Below are 10,540 nucleotides of genomic sequence, written 5' to 3' on the forward strand. Positions count from 1 at the left end.
TCACAGGTAGCACTGAGTTGGTAGGAACCATGGAGGTCATCTTGTCCAATGCCCCTGCAGCCAGCAGGGACACCTCCAACCAGATCAGGCTGCCCAGGGCCAGGCTATGCCTGCAGGGTGACATTGCCTCGCTTCCAGCCTTATTTTTATGCAGCCTCTGATTTGCTCTTGCAACTTTGTCTTGCTCACAGTGCTCCAGAGGATGTTCCTGTCTCCTGGGCATCCAGAGGCACTGGCTGTGCCCACAAAAGCCCTCATTCAGCACCTCTGTGTACTCGCCTGCGTGTGCAGACAGCCGGCAGAGGAGGGAAGGAGCATTACAAACGGGCAGTGTTTGTATCCTGACAGCAGGCTGGCAACAGCTCAGCTGCACAGGCCACCCTGCAACAGGGACTTCACCTCCACCTCCAGCCTCTCCCCTCCCTGTTCCCCTTCCTGATGCACGTTTCCTGTGGTGCCCATGGAGGTGTGTGGCTGGAGATGTCCTGAGGCACCAAAGCGCATTGAGCGCAGCAGCACGCAGCCCTCGCAGCAATCACGCTGATGGCAACTGCTCAGAGCATCCAGGGCCCTGGTGCAGCTCCAGTAATCACTCACATCCTGCCTGGCATGGGCTGCCCTGGCTTGTCACCACATGTGCCAGGCAGGAGGAAATGGCCACCCTGTGTCACAGAATTATCCAGGTTGGAAGACACCTTTAAGATCTTTGAGTCCAACCTATCCCCTAACACCTTCTTATTAACTAACCCCTGGCACTGAGTGCCTCATCCAGCCTCCTCTTAAACACCTCCAGGGATGGGGACTCCATCACCTCCCTGGGCAGCCCATTCCAATGTCACTCTTGCCTTGAAGAACTTCCTCCTAACATCCAGCCTGAACCTGCCCTGGCACAGCTTGAGGCTGTGTCGTGTTCTGTCCCTGGCTGCCTGGCAGCAGAGCCCAACCCCACCTGGCTACAGCCTCCCTGCAGGCAGCTGCAGACAGCAATGAGCTCTGCCCTGAGCCTCCTCTGCTGCAGGCTGCACACCCCCTGCTCCCTCAGCTGTTCCTCGTGGGCTTGTGTCCTTGGAGCTGGCACAGGTTGGAGAGGATCTTCCCAACATGCTGACATCTGAGTGGTGGCAGTGGCTGGCACAGGCAGCAAACCACCCCTCTACTCCCTCTCCATACCAAAACAGGCTCAGAAAGCTGCAACCTTCTCTAAGCACCTGCTGTCACACCCCACGAAGGCAAGATGAACCCCTGGAGTGTTCAAGGCCAGGTTGGATGAGGCCTTAAGCAGCCTGGTCTAGGGAAGGGGGTCCTTGGCCATGGCAAGGGGGTTGGAACTAGATGGTCTTTGGGTTTTCTTCCTACCCAAACCATTCTATGAATCTATGACATTTGGAGGTCATCTTCTTCTTTTCCCCCTTCGTGGAGCTCCATCCCAGGGGCTGGCTGCTCCCAGACTCATCACTCCTAAGTGCTCAATGGGCAGGTGCTCACTGAGCTGGCCTGGGTGAGAAAGAGCATTCAGCAGATATAAGACAGGAAATCAGTGCCAGGGAAAGGATGATTGGAGCTCACTGGGAGTAGGCAAACCCAGGACATTCTAAATTTGCAGGCAGCCTGACAGATGGAGCATTTGTGAAAGGAGCTGAAATGAATGATTCGGTGATGCTGCAGAACCTCTACAGAGCTGCAGATCAATGATACCTGAGCAGGATGCAGGAGGGGGCAGTCTGGCTGGGATCTCAGCCCTGAGCTGTGCTGCAGCTCAGGTTTCTCCTTCAGATCAGCAATACCAGCACAGAGATGAAGGCAGAGGCCAAGAGGAGGATGGGGCATGGTGCATCACCCTGGACAGAGCTGCTGCTTTGTGGTCTCCAGACTGTGCAACTGCTTCTGGCTCACACTAAATGTGGAACTCAAATAGGGGAGACCTGGGGCTGGGTAGCCTGGAGGAGAGGAGACTGAAAGGGGATCTCATTAATGTTTGCAATCATCTGCAGGGTGGGTGTCCAGAAGAAGGGATCAGGCTCTTTTCAGTGGTGTCCTGTGATAGACAAGGGGCAATGGACACAAACTGGAACCCAGCAAGTTCCACCTCAACACAAAGAAAAACTTCACTATGAGGCTGCTGGAGCCCTGGAGCAGGCTGCCCAGAGAGGTTGTGGAGCCTCCTTCTCTGAAGACTTTCAAGCCCCATCTGGATGAGCTCCTAGGTGATCCTGCTTTGGCAGGGGAGTTGGATCTCTGCAGGTCCTTTTCCAGCTTCTGCTAGTCTCTGATTCTATGCAGAAAGAGATGGTTAAAGGAAATCAGTAAAAACCTCCTGGGTTTGGTCCTTGGCATGGTACAGAATGATGGGGGAGGACCTGGCTTGCTACCTCCCCCCTTGAATTTCATACAACCAGAGAATCCTTACAGCTGGAAAAGACCTTTAAGATAGTTGTTTGCAGCTCTTTGGGGCAGGCCCTGGCCAAGGGTGGTTGATGTCCTTTGTGAAGAGTGCAGGATGGAAGCAGGATGGAAAGATGACATCGACCCAGATGTGGGAGCATCTTCTCTACTCTCTTCTGATTCCCCCCTCCACCTTCTGATCTGGCCCATCATCTGTTTCCCAAGGAGGTTCATCCAAGGGGGTTGTGTTACCTACCTCCTCAGTAGAAAGACAGTCCCCAGAATGGAAAGCCCAGGGAGAACAAAGCTTCTGCCTGCAGTTCTCCTTGATTCTACCCAGGCTGGTGTGGGAGCCCCAAAGCCACCTGCTCAGACCTGGGTTCTCAGCACCATGTGGATCTGCTCCAGGGAAGAGGCAGAGCCCAGCAACATAGGGCTGGGGAGCAGAGCAGCAGTGATTTCTGCCCATGCTGGATGGAGACACCCCCACTGGTAGCACAGCTTTGCAAGGTGAGAGGAGCTGTGAAACTGCCCGAGGAGAAGGCAAGCAGCTGCTGCTGGAACACAGCCCCCAGGCAAAGACGTTGGCCAGTGATGAACTCACTTTGTGAGGCCACAGAGTAATGGACTTCATGCTGCATCTGCATCACTTCTGCTGCAGATGATTCAGCACCTTCGTCACCAGCAGGCAATGGCAGAACCCACGGGGGTGATGCTGGTGTTCAGGGTGGGTGAAGTGTACCTTGGCCTCTCTGGCAGCAAGAGGCATCAGCTTCCAAGGTAGCAGGAATGGGATGGAAGATCAGGACATCTCTACTTGGTATTCCCAACCATATCTGTCTTCTGGCTGTGTTCCTGTGCAACCTGCTCTAGACAAACCTGCTTTAGCACAGGGTTTGGACTAGATCATGCCCAGAGGTCCCTTCCAACCCCCACCATGCTGGGATTCTGGAATTTCTCTATAGTGGAGTGTCTTTTCCAATGCTTTTGAAATGCTCCAGGTGCCATCAAGACTTTTGAGTCAATGTGAGGCAGGCAGGAACTCACTGTCCATGTGAGGTTAGAACCATAGAATCATAGAATCAGGCAGGTTGGAAGAGAGCTCCAAGCTCAGCCAGCACAACCTAGCACCCAGCCCTGCTCAACCAACCAGACCATGGCACTAAGTGCCCCAGCCAGCCTTGGCTTCAACACCTCCAGCCACAGCCACTCCACCACCTCCCTGGGCAGCCCATTCCAATGCCAATCACTCTCTCTGACAACAACTTCCTAACAACATCCAGCCTAGACCTGCCCTGGCACAGCTTGAGGCTGTGTCCCCTTGTCCTGCTGCTGGCTGCCTGGCAGCAGAGCCCAACCCCACCTGGCTACAGCCTCCCTGCAGGCAGCTGCAGACAGCAATGAGCTCTGCCCTGAGCCTCCTCTGCTGCAGGCTGCACACCCCCAGCTCCCTCAGCCTCTCCTCACAGGGCTGTGCTCCAGGCCCCTCCCCAGCCTTGCTGCCCTTCTCCAAACACTTTCCAGCACCTCAACATCTCTCTGCAATGGAGAGGCCCAGAACTGGGCACAGCACTCAAGGTGTGACCTGAGCAGTGCTCCCTTGTCCTGCTGCCCACACTGCTCCTGAGCCAGCCCAGGATGCCATTGGCTCTGCTGCCCACCTGGGCACACTGCTGGCTCCTGTTCAGCTCCTCTCTCCCAGCACCTCCAGGTCCCTCTCTGCCTGGCTGCTCTCAGCCTGTCCCCAGCCTGTAGCACTCCTTGGGGTTGCTGTGGCCAAAATGCAGAACCCTGTTCAGGCTCAGCAAAACATACTGAGAGACTGGTGGGAGATGAAGGGAGCAATGGGAAAGGAACTGCCTTAACCAGGGAGGCTTTGCTTGTGTCCAAGCTGCTTTGCAATGCTCCTCACCAGCACAGTGACCACCTGCCTGGGGACACGCTGCCTATGCTGGCATCTTGGAGGTAGATGAAGAGCTGTGGTTGGTGATTTAACTTGTCTCCAAGTGCAGAAGGGCAGAGAGTGGCTCAAATTCACCCAGCTCAGCATCTGCAGCGTGGATTCCACTTGCAGCCTTGCTGCAAGCCTCATAAATGTTTTAGAGCAGCCCAAAGTGCCTGCTGAGTTGCCAATCAGCTCGGGTAGGTTAAGGAAACCTGCACTGAATTATTAACAGCACACAGCCAGACACACAGCATGTGGGGCAGAGGTAGGAAAGGAGAAGAGGGTCCTCATTCCTCCTTCTCCAGCAGGTGCCACAAGAGCAGCCACCAGCAGGATAGAGAGGGGCAGAGGTGTTCAGTCACACCTTGGAGGATGATCCTGTTTATAGGGTCTTAGAATCTGAGGATGGTTTAGGTTGGAAATGAGCTCAAGGATCATCCAGTTCCACCCCCTTGCCACAGGCAGGGACACCTCCCACTAGAACAGGTCCCTCAGGGGCCTCATCCAGCCTGGTTCTGAACACCTCCAGGGAGGTTGTGGAGCACAGAGGCACAGAATGTGATCAAAGATCACATTCTGTGCCTCTGTGCTCCACAACCTCCCTGGGCAACCAGTGCCAGTGTCTCACTATCCTCAACCTGTGCCAGTGTCTCACCACCCTCACTGCAAACAACTTCTTAGTGACAGCCAGTTTAAATCTCCTCTCTTCAAGTTCAAACCCATTCCTCTTCTTCCTGTCAATAGTCCCTCCACAGCCTTCCTGTAGGCCCCCTTCAGGTCCTGGAAGGCCACTTCAATGTCTCCTCCAAGCCTTCTCTTCTCCAGGCTGCAGAGCTCCAACTCTTGTAGCCTGTCCTCACAGCAGAGCTGCTGCAGCCCTCTGAGCATCTTGGTGGCCTCCTCTGGATTGGCTCCAACACTTCCATGTTCTTCTTGTGTTGGGGGCTCCAGAACTGCACCCAGGACTGCAGGTCTTCCATGCCTTGTTCTTGGAGTCTTTACAGTGAGGGCAATGAGACACTGGATCAAGTTGCCAAGGGAGACTGTGGATGTCCTCTCACTGGACTTGGTGTGCAATGCCAGACTGGATGGGACATGGAGCAACCTGAGCTGGTGGGAGATGTCCCTGCCCATGGCAGCAGGGTTGAAGCTGGATGAGCTTAAAGGTCCCTTCCAACCCAAGCCATTCTATGATTCTTTTTTCCACCAGGAAACCCCAGCAAGGCAGCAGTGCTGTGAGTGCACCATGAAGGGAGACCTCATTGCTGTCTGCAGCTACCTGAAGAGACATTGTGGAGAGGCTGCTGCTGGGCTCTGCTCACAGGGAGCTGGAGACAGAACAAGGGGGAATGGCCTAAAACTGAGACTGGGGAGGTTTAGATTGGACAGTGGGAAAATGTTTTTCATGGAGAGAGTGGTCAGAGACTGGAATGAGCTGCCCAGGGACTGGAATGAGCTGCCCAGGGAGGTGGTGGAGTCCCCCAGCCTGGCTGTGTTTAAGGATGGTTTGGATGTGGTGCTTAGGGCTGTGGTTTAAGGTGAATCTTGTAGAGTAGGGTTCTAGGTTGGACTTGGTGACCCTGAGGGGCTTTGCCAACCTCCATGGTTCTGTGATTCTGTGCTTCTGTGATGGAAATGATGTCCCTCTGGGAAACTGGATGCTGGCCCACATCCAGCCCCCCCAAACATCTCTCTGTCTTCTTCTTCCAGATCAAAGAACCTCTCGAAGAACCAAGCTGCAGCAGTCCAGCAAAGCCAGGCCTGATGCTTGTTGACTTTCCTACAATCTCCAAGTCATTCTTTTTCCCCTCACAAGCTGTAAAGTTTCAGGTTAATACAATCACAGCTGCCAGTTCTGGTCCCCAGAGCAGCGACACCAAGCACTTTGCATGCTCCAGAGGCTGCTTCCTTTCCTTCCTTCCTCATGGACACATTTCCTGCCAGGACCAGGGTTTGCATCGGTGGGATGTGGGACTGGATTTCCTCTCCTTGACAGCAGCTCAGGGAGGACTTTTGTCTTTTTCTTTCCACGAGATGGCATCACTGAGACTGCGACAGAGGAGAAGCATCCCCCGGAGTGCCTGCAGCCAGTTCCGAGATCAGAAACAGCTCCAATAAACCAGAAGCTGCTAGGAAAAAAAACAAAAGAAACACCTCTGAGCTTGGTTGTGACCATGACAGGGAGGAATTTAGAGGGAAGAAGTCAGAGTTTTAAAGTGCATCTCATCATAGAATGGTTTAGGTTGGAAGGGACCTCAAAGCTCAGCCAGTTCCAACCCCTTGCCATAGGCAGCCTCCCACTAGAACAGGTTGCTCAGAGGTCTGTCTCATACAGCCTGGCCTTGAACACCTCCAAGGGGGTTGTGGAGCACAGAAGCACAGAATGGGATCTTCTGGGGCTGTAACAGAAGCCCTACAAGGAGAGGCTGAGGGAGCTGGGGGGGTGCAGCCTGCAGCAGAGGAGGCTCAGGGCAGAGCTCATTGCTGTCTGCAGCTGCCTGCAGGGAGGCTGTAGCCAGGTGGGGTTGGGCTCTGCTGCCAGGCAGCCAGCAACAGGAGGACACAGCCTCAGGTTGTGCCAGGGCAGGTTCAGGCTGGATGTTAGGAAGAAGTTCTTTCCAGTAAGAGTGATTGGCATTGGAATGGGCTGCCCAGGGAGGTGATGGAGTCCCCATCCCTGGAGGTGTTTAAGAGGAGGCTGCATGAAGCACTTAGTGCCATGGATTAGTTAATTAGAAGGTGTTAGATGATAGATTAGACTTCATGATCTTGGAGGTCTCTCCCAACCTGGTTAATTCTGTGATTCTGTATCCATTACATGGAGAGAAAGGTCACCCTTGGGATATTTACTTTGTGATATGCTGCAGACACTCAGGAAAGATAGGAAATGAGGGATGGAAGTAGATCTCTATGAGGTCTTTTCCAACCCTAAACCACTCTCTGAGTGTTCTTCTTAACACAAGGAAAAAAATTTAATGGAAGGGTGACAGAGCCCTGGAGTAGGCTTCCCAGAGAGGTTGTGGAGTCTCCTTCTCTGCAGACTTTCAAGCCCCATCTAGGTGTGATTCTGCTCTGGCAAGGCAGGATGGATTGGGTGACCTCCAGAGGTCCTTTTCAGTCTCTACCACTCTATAAATCTGTGATTGTATCATCCCCAGGATGTCTGCAAGCTCTGTGGGGTCAGGCAGTGATTTGTTCTTGATGAGTTACTGATCCAGTCCCAAAATCCACACTGAGTCTTCAGACCCAAGGGCTGGGTGGAGGCAGGTGATGGCTTCATTTGATTTTCAGTTGAGATCTCCAGAAATTCAGCATACTTAGAATCATAGAATCATAGAATCAACCAGGTTGGAAGAGAGCTCCAAGCTCATCCAGTCCAACCTAGCACCCAGCCCTATCCAATCAACCAGACCATGGCACTAAGTGCCTCATCCAGGCTTTGCTTCAACACCTCCAGGGACCCAGGTCCTGGTGGCAACTCCACCACCTCCCTGGGCAGCCCATTCCAATGCCAATCACTCTTGCTTTGAAGAACTTCCTACCATCCAGACTGAACCTGCCCTGGCACAACCTGAGGCTGTGTCCCCTTGTTCCATTGTTGGGTGTCTGGCAGCAGAGCCCAACCCCACCTGGCTACAGCCTCCCTGCAGGCAGCTGCAGACAGCAATGAGCTCTGCCTTGAGCCTCCTCTTCTCTAGGCTGCACACCCCTAGCTGCTCAGCCTCTTGATCCTCTGTTTGGAGCTTCGTGCTTTGAATTGGGTCTAAACCAGAACATTTCTGTTCATTCTGTCTCTTTGCAGAGCCTGAGCCTGAAATCAGGCTGAAAATTCGAACCTGCTGCAAGCCTTGAGCAAGTTTGGGTTAAATCCTCAGGGTTTTATGTTTCCCATTGTGCAGCTTCTCTGCTAATTACCCTGGAACTTTGCACATCCCTCCCAGAGCAGCTTCCACAGCTCCCCTGGCACACTTCTGTGGAAACCTAGCTGGGGTTTTGTCAGATTTGGGTTTCCTTTTAAGTGAGATGTAGAGGATCAGCTGTAGGCTTTGTGCCTGCTCTTCAATATCCCTCAACCGACCCCAAGGTTGTCCCCACTGCTGCTTGTGGCAAGGATTGGTTTCCACCAAGGACCAGAGAGCCAGAGGTTCCTTAACAGCATGGGAGGGATGTGCCCAGAGAGGTGGCAATGTCAGAAGAAGGGTGACCAGCAGGATGAAGGAGGTGATTCTTCCCCTCTACTCTGTTCTAGTGAGACCTCTCCTGCAGTGCTGGGTCCAGTTCTGGTGCCTCCAGCACAAGAAGGACATGGAACTGCTGGAAGAAGACCAGAAGAGGCCACAAGGATGATCAGAGGATTGGAGAACTTCCCCTTTGGGGACAGGCTGAGAGAGTTGGAGCCTGGAGAAGGAAGTTGGAGATGCCTTGCAGTATCTGAAGGGTGCTACAAGAGATCTGGGGAGGGACTTTTGGCAAGGGCTTGTAATGACAGGATGAAGGGCAATGGCTTTGAGTTGGAAGAGGGAAGATTTAGACTGGAGATTAGGAAGAAATTCTTTCCAGTGAGGGTGGAGAGACACTGGCACAGGTTGCCCAGGGAGGTCATGGATGCCCCCTCCCTGGAGGTGTTCAAGACCAGGTTGGATGAGGCCTTGAGCAACCTGGACTGGTGGGAGGTGTCCCTGCCCATGGCAGAGGGGTTGGATGATCTTGAAGGTCTCTTCCAATCCAACCCATTCTATGAACCTATGAATTCCTGTTCCTGATGCCCTTAGGGATAGAGGACAAACATGCACACGGTGATGTTCTCTTGCTCTGCTTGGAAATACCCAGGAAGGGCCACAAGTCTGCTGTGCTGGTTCAAGGACAGCATATCTCAGGAGCTGGGAAGTGTGGGAGCAGCTGGAAGATGAGATTAAACCATCAATGGGAAAACAGCCTCTTGCCATGGTCCTGCTGTGCCTGGAGGGATCCCCAGGTCCCTGTCCAATCTGTGGCATGCCAAGGATGTGGTGCCTCATAAAGCTCAGATGCTGCAAAGACCTTGGGCACCAAATCAGTTTCTACAGATGAAGCTGGCTGCTGCTGGGGGTGTGAAGAGGAGTGAGGAGCCTCTGTGCACAGCTGTGGGGAAGGGGGCTCCATCAGCTGGTACATGTCTGCTTGTACCCAGGAAATGGGATGGGGGCAGTGCTGGGGGACCAGGCAGTGAAGGCTGCAAGCCAAGCTCTCTGCAATTCAGCTTGGTGTAGGCTCTGCCTGGAGGCACTTAGCTCTGCAGAGCGTTAATTAGGATCATTAAGTGCTCCTGAAACACAAGCAGCAATCATGTTTGTGCTTCTGGAGCTCTTCTGGGAAGGACTTTTCCTGATGCCATCCTTCACAGAGCCTGTGCAAGGCATCCACTGCCAGCATTGTGACTTGCCCTGAAAGTCGATTCGTGAGCACAACCAACTTCAGGGTGCTCCAGCATGCTGCTAACCCCCACCTCTGAGGAGGAAATGCCCCTCCCCATCCCCCCCATCAGACCCCCTGCTGAAGCAAGGTCACCCACGACAGGTTGCCCAGGTGGGTTTGGAATGACTCCAGAGGTGGAGACTTCACAGCCTCTCCAGTCCAGCCTGCAGCAGGGCTCTTGTGCTGCCAACCCCAGCCCAGTCTGCAGCAGGGCTCCTGTGCTGCCAACCCCAGCCCAGCCTGCAGCAGGGCTCCTGTGCTGCCAACCCCAGCCCAGCCTGCAGCAGGGCTCCTGTGCTGCCAACCCCAGCCCAGCCTGCAGCAGGGCTCCTGTGCTGCCAACCCCAGCCCAGCCTGCAGCAGGGCTCCTGTGCTGCCAACCCCAGCCCAGCCTGCAGCAGGGCTCCTGTGCGGCCAACGCCAGCCCAGCCTGCAGCAGGGCTCCTGTGCTGCCAACCCCAGCCCAGTCTGCAGCAGGGCTCCTGTGCTGCCAACCCCAGCCCAGCCTGCAGCAGGGCTCCTGTGCTGCCAACCCCAGCCCAGCCTGCAGCAGGGCTCCTGTGCTGCCAACCCCAGCCCAGCCTGCAGCAGGGCTCCTGTGCTGCCAACCCCAGTCCAGCCTGCAGCAGGGCTCTTGTGCTGCCAACCCCAGCCCAGCCTGCAGCAGGGCTCCTGTGCTGCCAACCCCAGCCCAGCCTGCAGCAGGGCTCCTGTGCTGGCAAACCCAGCCCAGCCTGCAGCAGGGCTCCTGTGCTGCCA

This window comes from Pogoniulus pusillus, chromosome 29 (genome assembly GCF_015220805.1).
Source record: "Pogoniulus pusillus isolate bPogPus1 chromosome 29, bPogPus1.pri, whole genome shotgun sequence".
NCBI lineage: Eukaryota > Metazoa > Chordata > Aves > Piciformes > Lybiidae > Pogoniulus > Pogoniulus pusillus.